Source organism: Vombatus ursinus, unplaced genomic scaffold (genome assembly GCF_900497805.2).
Source record: "Vombatus ursinus unplaced genomic scaffold, bare-nosed wombat genome assembly UNPS02007344.1, whole genome shotgun sequence".
NCBI classification, from domain to species: Eukaryota; Metazoa; Chordata; class Mammalia; order Diprotodontia; family Vombatidae; genus Vombatus; species Vombatus ursinus.
In genome coordinates, this window is record NW_020947122.1 from 2,305,010 (window position 1) to 2,322,313 (window position 17,304).

General features: G+C 38.1%; 1 protein-coding gene across 2 annotated transcripts in view; it reads left to right on the plus strand.

Moving 5' to 3' along the window:
* Positions 1 to 17,304, plus strand: part of FAT3 (FAT atypical cadherin 3) — a 544,819-nt gene that overhangs the window by 115,167 nt on the left and 412,348 nt on the right. The gene's annotated exons all lie outside the window — the stretch shown is intronic.

Here is a 17,304-nt window from a genome sequence, read left to right on the forward strand (position 1 = left end):
TATATTGACTTACTGTAAGGAACTTGAGGTCAGGGGTTGTATTTGTATCCTCAGTGCTCAGGAGAGCACAAAGTCACTGCTTAATAAGCATCTGTTGAGTTGAACTGAGTTAACAATGCAGGGTCAAAGGGTTTTTATAATATTCCCTTAATTCATAAAAAGGGCAAGAGTTTCCTTTTTTCAAGGTTTAAAAGTAAAATAAAAATGTTACCTTTTAATTTCAATAAAAATTCTGCCACATGCTTTTTATTTTCGTTGATTACATACCCAATGGAAAAGTTCCTTGAGGAGCTTTCTGAATGAATACAAAGGACTGCATAGTGTATTCCCTGGCCTGTCCTTTGTTGTTATTTTTAAGTAAAAGCCATCTGTCTACTTTGTTTAAAATAAATGAATGAGTAAATTTGGGGACATAGCTTTCTGTAACAATGTGAGAATATTTGTTCTGGATAACAGATGATACTGTAGACTTCAATATTTTGGAGTTTCTGGTGTGAGATTTATTTTTGGTTGTAGCGTCAGACTTTTCATGTAGGTGGCAACCAACAGCACCATATGAGATAATAAACTGTTAAGAGTTCTAGCTGAGCAAACTAAATTAATAGGTACTAAGAGAAAAATTTGATGCCAAAAGGAAATTGATCAACCAGCAAGCGTTTATTCAGCATTTGCGCTTGACTGTGCAGGGGAGAAATAAAGACCAAGGCAAAACAGGATGTGACCTCAAGGAACTTATTTTCTCTGGGTTAAGTTCTTGTTCAGCCACCTCATTTTGCAAATGAGGAAACAGAAGCCCAAATGTAAAGTAATTTGTCCATGGTCACATAGGGAGTAACATCAGAGCTAGGATTTGAAGCCATGTTCCTTTTCTCCAGCTTTCCAGTATATCATTGCCCATTCCATAGAATGATATGTACAAAAAACTCCCAGATTTCATCATGCCTTTTCCCCATCTCCAGGAAAACTGTAAATATACATAGGCACATAGGTGTGAATTCTGTGTATGAGATCATTCACTATATGGCATGGAAGAAAATAAACATTTCTTAAGAGCCTATTATATGCCAGGCACTGTATGCATGCTTTACAATTATTATCCCATTTGATCCCCACCAGGACCCTGGGAGGCTGGTGCCATTATTGTCCCCATATTACAGATGAGGAAATTAAGATGGAGGTTAAGTGATTTGCCCAGGTTCAAGCGGCTGTTAAGTATTTGAGGTCAGATTTGAACTCATGTCTTTTTGACTCCAGGCCCTGAGTTCTATGACTCCAGGCCCTGAGGTCTATCCTCAGCGCCATCTGGCAAACAAAACTCTAGTGCTATCTTATGCAACAATTTAGAGAGGTTTATAGCGTCTTGGACTTGGAATGTGAAGATCTATCGTAATCTGTGCTGGTCATATCACATCTGGAGGATTGTGCTTGGTTCTGAGCATCACATTTTAAGATGCACATTGACAAACTAGATAGAGAATGTCTAGAGGAGGCCAAATGAAGGATGGTGAGGGAGTTGGAGAAGATACTACTTAAGAATCAAGTCAACAAAATGGAATTAAAATTTTTTAACATTCATTTTATTTTAAGAATTTTTTACATTCATATTAAGCATATTTTCCCATTAATTATGATGTAAAGAACAATTAGAAGTAATGAGAAGAACCATGAAAATGAAGAAATAAAACAAAACAACAAAGGAAAAGGAGAGAAAATAGTATGCTTCCATCTGCATTCAGACTCCATAGTTCTTTCTGTGGATGTGGATAGCAATTTCCATCGTGAGTCTTTTGGAGTTGTCTTAGACTTGCATTGCTGTGAAGAGCCAAATTTATCAAAGTCAGTCATCCCACAATGTGACTGTTACTGCATACAGTGTTCTTCTGGTTCTGCTCATTTCACTGTGCATCAGTTGATGTAAGTCTTTCCAGGTTTTTTTGAAGTCTGCCTGCTCATCATTTCTTATAGCACAGTAGTATTCCATTACATTCATATACCACAACTTGTTCAGCCATTCCCAAATTGATGAGCAATTGGAATGTTTTAACCTAGAGAATAGAGGCATTTGGGGAGCATGATAACTGTCTTCAGGCATCTGCAGGATTGTTGGGTAGAAGAAGGATTTAAGATTTTTAAAATTTTGTCATGGGGCAGAATTAGGAGAAATGGTCAGAAGCAGTAGAGAGGAAAATGTAGACTAGGTATAAGGAGAACGTCCTAACAATTAGAGCTATAGAAAAGTGGAATGGGATGCCTTGGGAGATTCAAATGAAGGCCATATGATTGTTGGGGATGCTAGAGAGGGGATTTTTGCGCAGGTATTTGGGTTGGCCTCCAAAGGTCCCTTCCATTTCTTAGGTTCCATGTTTCTACACAAAGACATTGTTTTGTAAATATACCATTAATCTGAACGTTCTCTCCCCTGGACCCTTGACTATAGAAGGCAGCATATACTACCTTCTGTAGAGTTCCCAAGATGTCTACGTCACTAGCTCATTGATAAAGTTGATAGATATTTTTTGTCCTAGACTGAATACTTGTGTTTGATGCTGACCCTTCCTCTTAGAGTGATTCTCTCCTTTCTTCACCCAATATCATTCATACAATTACTACATGTCTGTCATGGTGCATCCCAAATGTCATTGCTTTCATGGAAGCATCCGTAGATCTCCTCTCTAATTTGCTCTCCCCTCCAAACTGGCAAAATAGAAGTGATTTATTCTTCCTCTAAACTCTCATGCAACTTCATTACTCTTTTAATGCCGAAAGGATTTGCCTTCATAACATACTTCTGAGTGGATAGGAAGTTAACAAGTTCTATGACCTCCTTAAAGAATTAAAGTACAGGTGATTTCAAGCAGTCAGCATTTGGATTCCCATTTCCTGTGTCAAGTCAGGCAGACATTTTCAAATTAAAATGTTTCATATGCACTCAAAATGCTTTACAATATCACCACCCAACACATTCGCTTCTAAGAGGAAATGTATTGCCAGCAAATTTAGAACTGAGAACTGAACACATAATCTTTTTTTTCACCCAAGGCAGCTTTCTCCCATCATTTTTCTTTTTTTGTGGGTGGGGAGAGTGTTTGGGAGGATGAGAACTACCATTCTTTCATTTACTCAGACCTAATGCCTTGGAATTATCTCTGCAACCTTTCCTTCAATTCCCACATGGTGTACGTCACTAAAACTTGTCCTTCCTCCTTCCTTTGTGATTTTTTTTCTTTTTGCAAACAGAACTTTTCCTCCATTCCTGCAATAGTTGCCGCTCGTTTGGGCCCTTATCACCTTATGCCTGTACTCTGAAAACATGTTTACTCAGTCTCCTTGACTACCACCTCTATATACTCCAGCAGATTTTGTACTTGCTGCCACATTAATATTCTTAAAGTATCACTTTCATAGTGTCAGCCTCTGTTAAATAATAAAATTGACATTTATACAACTCTTTTAAGGTTTTCATCTGGACAGTGTTGTGAAGTAGGTTCTCTAGCACTTACTTATAGGTCTTATAGTATACCATAGGTATACTCTAGGTATTATTATGTTCATTTTTAGATGACAAAACTGAGACTAAGAATGGTTAAATGGGCTACTCATGGTCAAATAGCTATTTAGTGCCAGAGAACAGATTCAAACCCACATCTTCAAGACTCCAAGTCCCCCAATTACATAATATAATAGGTGTGGGAAAGAAATTGAAAGTTCATCCACTTTGGGAATGGTTTCAAACCAATTCCCAAAGTGGAAATGGTTTGAAAACCCTAGACATAATGAAGCATCCACTTTGGGAATGGTTTCAAAGCTCTAGGCATAATGAAGTGATTGTGAGACCTGAGTCCTTTCCACCTTTCCTGAAAGTAGGTAATTCTCAGCAAGGTGGGAAAGAATTACATCCTATGAATGCATAAAATTAATCTATTATGAATGGATGTTGGTTATATCTCCCTCAGGAGAAGATTGAATTTGAGTATGGGAAAGTCAGAAGAAATCTTTAAGCCTTACCAAGGGAAAATAAATGTCCTTTTTAAAAAAAAAAATCAGTTTTTCAGCTCTGCTGAGTACAATACTAAATTTCCTTTAGAAAATGAAAAATATTTTTCTCTTATTCCCTCAAAAGGATGATGGTGATGATATAATAATTATCTCTTGATATAAATATTAATACTTGGTAATTTTTGATAATATTGATTACAATTGATAATTATTTATGACATTTTGTATTTTGTGGGGTTCTTAACCTTTAAAACATGTATTATATTAATTTCAAAATAAACCCTATGAGTTGGATGGAGAAACTACTGTTATATCCATTTTACAGAGGAGGAAAGGTATAGAGATTATCATTTGCCTAAGATCACAGGTTAGATAATAGCCTATAAGCATCTCCCGGCAGGAAATATGAGGTGAGTATAAATACAAAGTCATAATAAGTTGGACCTTTTGTCTTCATTAAATGAAGAACAGGATTCTGTTCCAAACTTGGGTATTTAGTGTTTGAGACCGAAAAAAGAAAATTTATGTTGTGGTTCAGTGGAGAAGAAAAAAAAAAAAAACCTGCTCATCAAGAAGAAAGGTTCCATTGCTTGTATGGTTTTTGTACCTTCAGCACCTTGCACAATGACTGGAATTCCAAGATTTGAAGTTAGTGTTATGTCTGTGTTGAAATCAGTATAGGGAAAATGCTAAATGCCACCATGGTTTTCTTGATGCCTTCATTATCACTAATTTCTTTGATTGCTCATGAAATTAAAGCCACCTGGACCTAGGAATACTACATATACACTAGGAACAGTCCTAAAATGATTCATATAAAGAATATATCCACCATTTCATGTTACATTTTGGCATTATAATACTGGTCTCTAGCTTAGTACTTTAGAAATCAATTCGCCAGGCAAGAAGCAAGACAAATAATACAACTCTGGCTCCAGAGAAGCCTGTAAATTTATGGAAAGAGTTTATTATCTTGTTTTTAATGCATTTATGCATTGATCCAATTTATTTTGTTTCAAATTTTTTTTTAAATGTGCTTCTGTCTGAAGTTGGATTTATTTGCCTGGTAATTCTAAAGGAAAGCTGTAGAGTAATACTGCAGTTGTTCAGCTCATCACACAGAATTTAAAAGAGTAGATCAATGCATAAAAAGCATAAAATGGTTCTACATAATGATTTAATTCTTTCTTTTCTAGTCAGGGATGTTTGAGGTTGGTTGTTTAGGAGCAGGGTGGACCACTCATTATGGGGTAGATAACTAGAATGCTGGGATACTTGGCTCTCTGGGGTCCTGAAGACAGACCATCAAGAGCCATAGCAAAAACATAACAATCAGGAAACAATGTGACCATGTTTGGAGCACTCAAGTGATTTTGAGCAGTGAAATCCAGAATCTGAAATAGTAATGGGTACCACAAAGCAGAATAGAGAATATATACATCTAGAAAGGGTATAGACAAGCTTTGGTTTTTGAAGGCAGATTGGACCACAAGGTCAATCACTGCCTCTACGGACCTCCTCTAATCTGAGGAAGAACCCTGTAACGGAATAGACATAGGTTGATGTCAGAAGTACATTTCAGCTCATGATCTACTGAGTGTCACAGTTCAACTTATAATGCTTCCTGAGAAGTTTCTATAGGAAGATGGCAGCCCACATACGTAGCAGACTGTCATTCTGCATATGACCTGTTTGCAAACAAGAAATGTGCTTGGCCAGGATGAGGAAGGGGAAATTCGAAGCAACTTTCTCTAATCGCATGATTTTCTAGGAAACTAGCAAGTGTCTATGACCTGGTATGGGGGAATAGGTAGGTGGTAATTGCTTTCCTTATCTAGCTTTTGGTATTCTACTGCTCCAGGTTATAAAACCACTTGTATCCCAGTGACCCCAATACTAGACTTTACAGTAGTTGTAGAAGAACTCATGTACTGTTTAAAGTCAGTGATTCTAGCAGTCTATGACTTAGGGTATTGCTTATTTTGGGAATCATTTTGTGACAATTAAGATCAATAAGGTTGCTATTAAGGAAATTATAGAATTTTAGAACTGGAAGGATCCCAAGCAATCAGCAACATCTCAGCTAAGTTCATTCAGCTCGTGACTCAAAGTCTCCATTGAAGGAAGAATTCACTGCCTTCCAAGGCAGCCCATTCCACTTTTCAGCAAGTTTGATTGTTAGGACTTCTTGTTTAACTTCATCTAGATTAAATCTCTCTTTTTGTAGTTTCTGGCCATTCTTCCTATTTCCCTATTTATTCCCACTTAGGCTCAGAAGAAAACTTTTTTTTTTTTTTAAAGTAAGAGTGTTATCTCAGAAACTCCCTTTCTCTCTTCTGTTTCAGAGTGTGTGAAAATTTTAGTTTTCATACTGGGTTTCATAAGTATGCTTTCATATTAATATGTCCGTGGATGGTGAGTTTCTTCTGTCTTTTAGGCATTTCTTTTGATTTATTTATATACACACATATATACACAAATACATTTATGTACATATGTATATATATCATATATGTATGCATGCATGTATGTGTATTTATTCAGTCTTTTCAGTCGGGCCCAACTCTTTGTGACCCCATTTAGGGTTTTCTTGGCCAAAGATACTACAGTGGTTTGCCATTTCCTTTTCCAGCTCATTTTATAATTGAGGAGCCTGAGGCAAATGGAGTTAAGTGACTTGCCCAGGGTCACATAGCTAGTAAATGTGTTTGAATTCAGGTCTTCCTGTCTCCAGTCCTGACGCTCTGTCCGCTGTGCCATCTAGCTGCCTGTGTGTGTGTATATCTATATCTTTATCTTTATCTATATCTATATCTCTATATATACACATATACATATATATACATGCATATAATTATATATAATTTCATATTTATTTTTCATTTACTGTTGTCTACATGTTGTCTCCTCCTGTTCTGTGTAGTTTCCCTGAGACCAGGAACTGTTTTCACGTTCATCTTTGTATCTCCAGAATCAGGCATATAATAGATGCTTGGTAAATCCTTGTTAATTAATGGATGTAGGAGCACTGTGGGGTATGGAAGAAAATACTGCACCAAACGTCTAGAGATCTGGATTCTAGTTCCCATTCTTTAAGAACTGTGTGACATAAATTAAGATATTTCATTGATCTGAGTCTCAGAATCCTCATCAGTAAGAAGGTTAGGATGGATAAATAGAATAGGAAGAAATCTCTAAAAGTTCCTTCTGGCTCTGACATTCTGTGTTATTTTCTTTTTAAATGTCTGCAGAATCTTATTACCACATGAACAAACCTTGCAGGAGTATATGTTTTCTTCTTAATTAATCCTTATAGCCAGTGGTGATAAATATGAGAGAGGTCACGCTGCTGTTGGTCATGGACTGCTGCCTGGTGTTTAACCCTCCTTTTCCTGGATGGATCCTTTACAATTTCTTCAGCATGTTACAGAGACCTGTGTCATATAAATATCCTAAATTCTTTATCATGAGATTTAAATCTTAAAAATGACATTCTTCAGAAATTATTATTGTACTTCTGAACTACCTCTACTTTCTGAGCAGGTCTGTGGAAGGGGCACATTAAGGTAGGAAGTAGGAGCAATCTTTATGAATTCTCTAGTTATTTTAGGTTGTAGAACAGGAAGATATCCTAGACATCTTCCACTCAACAGTCGACTGAGCAGAAAGACACACACACAAGCACATACACATTTTCAAAGACATCTCTCAAAAGTTACTCTTCTAATCAAGCTCTTTATAAACTTATAAATTCAGCTTCCATGAGCTACAGTTACAGTTTGAGCAATGAGGGCATTTGATTTCAAGATGTTATTAAACTTAGTTATTAGCTGAAGATGCAATGCAAAAATAAGCACTTAGGCTAAATTTACAATTATTGTTACTGTGAGTAAAGTAAAAATGGCTCATTTTTAAAATTCATGTTATAGTTGAAGAAACTGAAGCCCGTAGAGGCTAAGTTACTTGTCTAAGATCACACATGTGGTAAGGAGCAGAGCTGGGCTTTGAATTCATCAGACTTTTAAATATGCCATACTGCCTCAGATGTTATGGGAAATACGTAGAAGGCATTGTCTAGAAATCTCATTGTTATCTAACTTAAATTTGTATGAGTATGTACAGTTATTGCTTGGAGTTGAAAAGAGTCTATCAGGAAGAGAGAAAAATGGGTAATTGGCTTAGAAAAAGGGAACAAATCTTTCATTAATTAGAACTCCTAACCTGAGAAAAACCAAAGATTTGAAAGTTGAGATTGGTATAAAACCAGTAATAACTTTTTTTTGTCAGCTTTATCTCAATTACTGTGCTCCAGAAAAAAAATAAACTAATTATCAAGTGATTTAATCTTAAAATTATAGCTTATTGTAGATAATGTAAATGAGGACTGAGCCATTTTTGCTTTTCTCACACTAACAATAATTGTAAATTTTGCACAAGTGCTTATTTCTGCATTGTGTCTTCAGCTAATAACTAAATTTAATAACATCTTGAAATCAAATGCCCTCATTGCTCACACCGTAACTGTAGCTCATGGAAGTTGAATTTGTAAGTTTATAAAGAGCTTAATTAGAAAAGTAACTTTTAAGAGATGTCTTTGAAAATGTGTATGTGCTTGTGTGTGTCTTTCTGCTCAGTCGACTGTTTGGTGCCTCTCCTTTGAGAAAACAAGATTTACAGATTAAATATCTTAAAAATAAATGGGATTGCATGTAAGGTATCCTGAGGAAAACTGCTTTTTGGTAATCTCCAAGTTGACTTAGCAAATGAGAAGGAAGCTTGACTGTTATGGTTGCCTGAAAACATAAAGTATGATGGAAGTTTAACTCTTTGTGTAGAGCCACCGTTGAATGCTTGGAATTCTGTTTATTTTGTTTGAATTGGGAATTTAATTTGGTTCTTTAATCTTACTGCCTCCTTTGGCCGTTGGTAAATCTTATTTTGGAAGAAGCTGTTCTGAGTAAGGAAAGTTCATCTGTATCTGATTACCCACAATGAAGCTAGACAAAAGATGAAATAGCAAATATCATCACTGACAAATACTGACACCGTGCAGAAAGACAAGGGCATAAACTGAGGTTCTGCCTAGTTCTTCTGAGATAGACACAACATTTAGCCCAGTTACTGCAGCCACTTTAATTACTGGTTTCTGGGGGCATAGTATGGTATAGTGAATAGAGTGCTTTACTTGGAATCAGAAAAACCTAGGCTTAAACCCCACCTTTCACAAGAGGGTAGAATGTAAAAACTTCTTGAGGAGAGGTAACAAGGGACCGTTGAGTTTTTTGTCCTTGTGTGTCCTCGTAAAGTTCCCTGGCACATAGTAGATGCTCAATAAATACTTACTGAATTAAATTAGTAGCCAAACAGAGGGCAAGTCAGTTCACCCCTTTTTCTTCATCTGTGAAATGGGACTAGTAATAGCACAATCTACTACTCCATAGTTTTAATGAAGAATGTGATTTGTAAACAGTAAAGCTCTCTAGAACTGTAAGTTATTATTACGAGACTCTAAGGAGAGAGGAACATGGTTTAACCTATTTTCATACTTGAGAACATCTAGAGATTGTCAGCCATACTCCAGATTGGACGTATTTTCTCCTCAAATCCAACATAGTACAGTAGAATAATCAATGACCCTAGAATCAGAATGCTGATGTTCTGGTCATATCTTGATCATTTACATGTGATGATGGGCCATTCTAGATGGCTGTATTTTGAGTTTCCTTTTTCTTATTTGAGGGTAAGGGATGATTGAATGGCTGTGTAAGGTGACATCTACCTCTTAAAACTTCATCATTCTGTGACTAAATCTGATCTTTTGGAATAACTACAGTCTTTGTATCTCTTATAGACATTATATTCTAACTCATAGTTGTTTGTTTATAAAGCGTAGGTGTCTCACTGGATTGTAAGCTCCATAAGAAAAGGGGCAACATCATGGTTTATCTTTGTACTCTTCTGCCCCAGTGACTTATACTGGCATAATAAATAAATGGATGTTGAACAAATGGCAGAGAATAATGTGGCCAAAATAACAAACTGAAGGCAAAACATTTCAGTCTATAACTAAGTATAGGGCATTTTCTCTCTCTCTCTCTCTCTCTCTCTCTCTCTCTCTCACACACACACACACACACACACACACACACACACACACACACACACACACGAGATAACTTTCAGTTAATTCATGAAGTCTGTAATATTCTTAGGCATTATGGGAACTCTTGGTCTATGTTAAACAGTCTAAAGAATACCTTAGAGTAGGGGGTGGAGCCAAGATGTCGGAGGGAAAGCAGTGACTTGCTAGAGCTCTCCCCCAAACCCCTCCAAATGCTTACAAAAAATGGCTCTAAACAAATTCTAAAGCAGCAGAACCCACAAAAAAACAGAGTAAAACAAATTTCCAGCCCAAGACAACCTGGATGGCTGATTGGGAAGGTATATAGTGCCGGGCTGGGAGAGGAGCGCAGTGCAGCGTGGGCATGCAGGCCGCAGCGACCCTGGAGCAGGTCTCAGAGGACTGAATCGCGGGCAGCTGTGGCAGTTTCCAGATTTCTCAACCCACAAATGCCAAAGACAACTTGGAAAGTCAGTGGGAAAAGTCTGTTACTATGGTGAGAGAAGAAGCTAGATCTCAGCTGCCCCAAGGGCAGCGACTGGCTTCTGAGCTTCCACCCCACAGACTAAGGGGGAATCGAGTGGCTGATCAGAGGGGGATTGCAAGGATCTCGTTGCCAGGGCTGAGGCAGGAATCCCTTGCTTTACCGGTGCTTGGATCTAGGTCACAGTTCTGAGGGGCAGTCCTGGGGCTAGGAGGAACGCTGGTGTGGTGGAGTTTGTTGTGGCTGTGGAGAGGAAACACCTCACCCCTTATCATAGCACCTTGGAAGAACTGAAAATTTACAGGTCCCTAAAAGTATCTCTGAAAACAGCTGTACAAACCCCCAAAGCTTGGGACAATACATTCTCCACATTGGAAACAGACTCTTACCTTAACAAAGAGTTTAAAATTCAAGTAATTGGGTGGGATCATGAGCAAGCAGCGCAAAAAGAGTCAGACTATATTATCTTACTTTGGTGACAAAGAAGATCAAAACATACAACCAGAAGAAGACAACACAGTCAAAGCTGCTACATCCAAAACTTCCAAGAAAAATATGAATCCCAGGCCTTGGAAGAGCTCAAAAGGGATTTTGAGAAGCAAGTAAGAGAAGTAGAGGAAAAACTGTGAAGAGAAATGAGAGTGATGCAAGAAAATGATGAAAAGCAAGTTAACAGCTTGCTAAAGGAGACCCAAAAAAATACTGAAGAAAATAACACCTTAAAAAACAGCTTAACCCACATGGCATAAGAGGTCCAAAAAGCCAATGAAGAAAAGAAATCCCTAAAGAGCAAAGTTGGACAAATAGAAAAGGAAGTCCAAAAGATTACTGAAGAAAATACTTCCTTAAAAATTAGAAAAGAGCAATTGGAAGCTAGTGACTTTATGAGAAATTGAGACACTGTAAAACAAATCCAAAAGAATGAAAAATTAGAAAACAATGTGAAATATCTCACAAGAAAAACAACTGACCTGGAACATAGATCCAGGAGAGAGAATTTAAAAATTATTGGACTATCTGAAAGCCATGATCAAAAAAAGAGCCTAGACATCATCTTTCAAGAAATGATCAAGTAAAACTGCCCTGATATTTTAGAACCAGAGGGCAAAATAGCAATTGAAAGAATCCACCTATCTCCTGAAAGAGATCCCCAAAGGAAAACTCCTAGGAATATTGTAGCCAAATTCCAGAGTTCCCAGGTCAAGGAGAAAATATTACAAGCAGCCAGAAAGAAACAATTCAAGTATTGTGGAAACCCAATCAGGATAACACAAGATTTAGCAGCTTCTACATTAAGGGACCATAGGGCATGGAATATAATATTCCAGAGGGCAAAGGAGATAGGATTACAACCAAGAATCACCGACCCAGCAAAACTGAGTATAATCCTTCAGGGGAAACAATGGTCATTCAATGAAATAGAGGACTTTCAAGCATTCTTAATGAAAAGACCAGAGCTGAATAGAAAATTTGACTTTCCAATACAAGACTCAAGTGGAACATGAAGAGGTAAACAGGAAAGAGAAATCATAAGAGACTTATTAAGGTTGAACTGTTTACATTCCTGCATGGAAAGATGATATTTGTAACTTAATGAGACCTTTGTCAGTATTAGGGTACTTGGAGGGAAAAAAATTATATGTATATAGATAGATAGATAGATAGATAGATAAATAGATAGAGGGCACAGGGTGAGTTGAAGATGAAGGTTTCATATCTGGAGAATAAAATTAAGGGGTGAGAGAGGATTATACTAGGAGAAGGAGAAAGGGAAAGGTAGAATGGGGTAAATTATCTCACAAAAAACAGAAAAGAAAAGGCTCTTACAGTGGAGGGGAACTGGGGGAAGGTGAGAGGAAATGAGTGAATCTTACTGTCATAGGATTTGACTTCAGGAGGGTGTAACATACACACTCAGTTGGGTATGGAAATCTGTCTTACCCTACAGGAAAATAGGAGGGGAAGGGGACAAGAGAGTAGGGGGTTGATAGAGAGGAGTGCAGATTGGGAAAGGGGGTAATCAGAAGCAAGTACTTATGAGGAGACACAGGGTCAAAAGAAAGAATAGAATAAATGGGGGGGCAGGATAGGATTAAGGGAAATAGAGTTGGTTTTTCACAGCATGTCTACTATGGAAGTGTTTTGCATAACTGCACATATATAGTCTATGTTGAGTTGCTTACCTTTTCAATGAGGGTGGGTGGGGAGGGAGGAAGGGAGAAAATTTGGAACCCAAAGTTTAAAAAACACATGTTTAAAAAAAAATGTTTTCACATGCAACTGGGAAATAAGAAATACATGAAATGGGATACCGAAATCTATCCTGCTCTACAGGAAAATAGAAGGGGAAGGCAGGGAGAGATAGCAGGGAAAGCAGACTAGGGGAAGGGGTATTCAGAATGCATGCCATCTTGGGGTGGGGGGAGGGGCAAGATGGGGTGAAAATTTGGAACTCAAAATCTTGTGGAAGTAAATGTTGAAAAATAAAAATTAAAAAAATATTTTGATAACTCTCTTTCAAAAAAAAAAGAATACCTTAGAGTAGTCCTCTCTGGGGCTTAGATTCCCATTGGCAAAGTGAAAGGGTTGGGCTGGCTCTGCCATCTAGGACTAGGCTCCCTCCGGTTCCATAGAGTTTTCGATTGTTGGGAGCTAGATGGAAGTTTTAATGATGGGGACAGATCACAGCTTTTACAATAAGCTTCAGCGAAGGGTTTTCTGTATTCAGTGATATTTTCTGTGTCACTTTCAGAGAGAAATTCCAGGTATATTACAACAAGTTAGTTATGTCTTTGGGTTTTACAGATCTTTTCTTAGATCTGTCTTATTCTTTTGTCGATATGAGATAAGTTTGGAATTGGAATAGGCCTTGGAGATAATCCAAGGCAGCCCACTCATTTTCCATATGGAGAAACTGATGTCCGGATCTCCTGGCTTCCTAGATCTTGAGTGAACATAAAATATATAGATCAGGAAGGAATAAAACAACCAGCACAAATTTCATACTCTCTAATTTCACTCCAATCAGATTTCTTTAGGATTGACAGTTTTCCCCTCCCCCCTCCCTTACCCCTTACAGTATGAAATCTATAGCGTTAGCTAATAGAGAATAAAGATGAGATGCCTGTGCTTTATAGTTTCCTCTAAGGACTCTTAAGTAACCTAAAGGAAAGTCTGTTATTTTTTTTTTGTGGACTCAAATTTATTTTGCTTTAATTTGCTTTAAGAATAAAGTGCTTCTGAAACGATCCTTTGGGGGGCTGTTATGTGTAGATTTGTGAGTGTTTTGCATTGGCCACCCCTTAATCCTATCTGAATTACCATTGAAACCAATTGGCTTCTGTAACCAATTGAGTTGGGATTGCCTGTTTTTGAAGTATATGTTTGTGTTGTTAGTCATTGCAAGTGTCTACCATTATCCCTCTTAATTGGGTCCAGGCCATCTCACAATTTGATGGGAAACAAGGAAGAGACAATTTATAAACTATGATGGAAAGGGCAATAGGATCTGATTTGTCTAGAAACCTCCATGGAACTCTCTGAATTATGAATTGTTTGGTATGCACTTTTATTTCCATCATTTCAGCTTCTTGATTTGTTTTTGCTTTATTTTCTTCAGAGTTCTTGGAGTGCAGGAAGGGAACCAGTAAAGGTGTGTGTGTGTGTGTGTGAGTGTGTGTGGGTCTGTGGGTCTGTGTTTGGGGGAAAGGAGCTGTAGAGGGAGGCACAGCCTATATAGAATCATCTATATAGGAGTTGTATATGTTTTCTATTTACTTAAATGTGAACATGTTGCTCTCCCACTCCCAATGGAATGTAAACCCTTTGAGGCCAGGTATTTATATATGTATTTGTACACACAGACACACACATCTCTCTGTCTGTCTGTCTATCCACACATATATTTAGCACCTAGCATATTCCCTGGCATATAAATAACACTTAATTGATTGTTATAGGGAAGACATAGAGGTCGGTGAATGTGACATCTGATGTCAAATACCAAAGCGCTTTGGAAATAACATAGATTCACAGATTCAGGGTTTGACTACTAGTCCAACCACCTCATTTTACATATGAGGAAACTGAGGCTCAAGAAAGTTAAGTGACTTGTCAAAGGTTACCTAGGTAGTCAGGATCAGAGGTGGGAAATGAATCCAGGTTCTGTCTCCAGATTTTTTCCCCTGTATCGTGGTGACAGTCACACAAATAGAGAGTTTTGAAGTTGTAATAGACATCAGTGGTTATCACTGTCTAGTCTAACTTCATTAAGCACCTACGATGTGCCAGGTAGGCATTGTGCTATGTATTGAGGATTAAAGGCAAAAGACAGTGGCTGCCCTTGGAGGGCTCATGGTCTAATTTTGGATACAACTTCAAATGACTGTGGACAAATGATATATATGGGAGAAATTGAAAATAATCAATCGGATTAAGGGGCATTGGGAAGGGCTTCCTGTAGAAAGTGGGATTTCTGGCATTTGGAGGAGACCAGGGAGATCAGGAGGAAGGGATGAGGAGGGAGAATTGAAGGACAGTCAGTGAAAATGCTTGGAATTCAGTGAAGGAACATCTTGTTTGAGGAACAGCTAGGTAGCCAATGACACTGGATTGTAACTTATCCTATAAGTGGTCACTTCAGCATTTGCTTGAAGTCCTCAGATGAAAGGAAGTTTACTACTTTCCAAGGCAGCTCATTCTACTTTTGGATATAAATTGTTAGGCAGTTGTTTTTGTTTGTTTTTTCCCCTACATCAAGCCTAAATTTTCCCCCTGGCAGCTCCCATTCATTGCTCCTCGTTGCCCACCCTTTGGGACAAAGTAGAAACGGGAGGGAGTTAGGTCTTGTTCTCCCTAACTCGACATCAAAGTGTAAGAGCAGTGGTTACAAGCTACCAAGAGGGTTATTCAGGCTTGATGAGGGAGAAACAACCCTGTTTCCTCCAGGATCAAATGCAAATGCCTCTGTTGGGAATTTTGAAGCCCTTTATAATCTGGCCACTTTCTGCCTTTCTACACAAGTTACCTTCAAAGCTCCTTCTCCATGAAGCCTGTCCTGATTCAGCTCAGCCACTGGTGACTTCTCCCCAAATTACCTCTATCTCTTTTGTACATGGAATCTCTCCGTTCTAGAATGCAAGGTTCTTTAAGGCCCTGAATGGGTCATTCAGACTTTGTATCCCTGGTTCCTAGCACACCTGACACATGGTAGGAAGCACTTACTTTGTAGGTGATTGGTTGATTTTATAGTTTCTGGGAAAGTAGAGTGAGCACCTTTTCTAAAGTCAACTTTTCACGCAGAATTCTAGTATGACCTTGGGCAAATAATTTAACCTCTCCTAGTCCTTAGTTCCTTTATTAAAGTGGGGATAATGTCTACAGAACCTATAAAACAGGATTGTTTTGAGGCTTAAATGAGGTAATCTATGTAAAATATCTTGAAAACCTTAAAGTGCTATAGAAATATCAGCCATGGTGGAGAGAGTGCTGGGTCTGGAGTCAGGAAGACCTGAGTTCAAAGGTAACCTTAGACACTTACTAACTGTGTGACCCTGGGTAAGTCACATAACCTCTCTGTGCTTCTGTTTCCTCAACTGTAAAATGGGGATCATAATGTTACCTACTTCCCAGAGTTGTGTGAGGATCAAATGAGTTAATATTTGTAAAGGGCTTAGTGCAAAGCCTTTTACATAGTAGGTGCCATGTAAATGCTAGCTATTATAACATTTGAGATCATTACCTCATTTTTTCCCTCTTTTTCAGTGGAATTCAGATAGAAATGATCATGTGACTGGTTGCTTTCTTGCTATTCGGTCTTATTCAAAGCTCTGGGACTATTGCATTGGGAGATAAAGTAACTACTTTTTGTAACTAAAGGTAAAGGTAATAGAATGAGAACTTATCTCACAGAGGTTCACTGAGACCATCTTGAGGACAGCTGTGGTTGCAGGACAGGCCAAAGGGTTTGATACCTACATCATCTTTTCCCCAGGTGTTTCTGATTTCTTACACTACATCTCTGTGTTTTCATAGAATTGCCAATTGGGAACATATTGCTGTCAGTAGTTTTCAGTCGTGTCCAACCGCATTTGGGGTTTTCTTGGTAAAGATACTTTGAGTGGTTTGCCATTTCCGTCTTCAGCTCATTTTACAGATGAAGAAACTGAGGCAAACAGGGTTAAGTGACTGAGGCCAGATTTGAACTCTCAAAGATGAGTCTTCCTGACGCTAGGCCTGGTGCTGTATTCACTATGCCACCTAGCTGCCCCAGGTTGGGGAACATAGGGGTCATCTAGTTCAATTGCCTCAATTTCCAAATGAAGAAACTGAGAAAGTTAAGTATTGTATGATTGCCAGAGGTGGAGTTTGAACACTTGTCTTCTCACTCCAGAGCTAGTATTCTTTCCACTGTACCACATTGCCTGAGATGACCATTGCTTGTAAAAATTGAACTGCATTGTTTCCCCATTAGTTCCTCTGGAGAGCAAGCCATAAAGCAGTCCAGACAAGAGTAGAAAGTCTGGTGAGGTACCTTGGGAGATTTCCTCTCTTTTGCTTCTTCTCATCTTCCCATCATTCTGTTAGCTTTCTTCTGTAAATGCTTTGTATTTCTGGGATTAATTAAAGTTTTATATGCAGTTATGGAAGAACTACATCCGTCCCCTTGGTTTTGGGCTCCATCTGATTTGGGTTATACAAATAC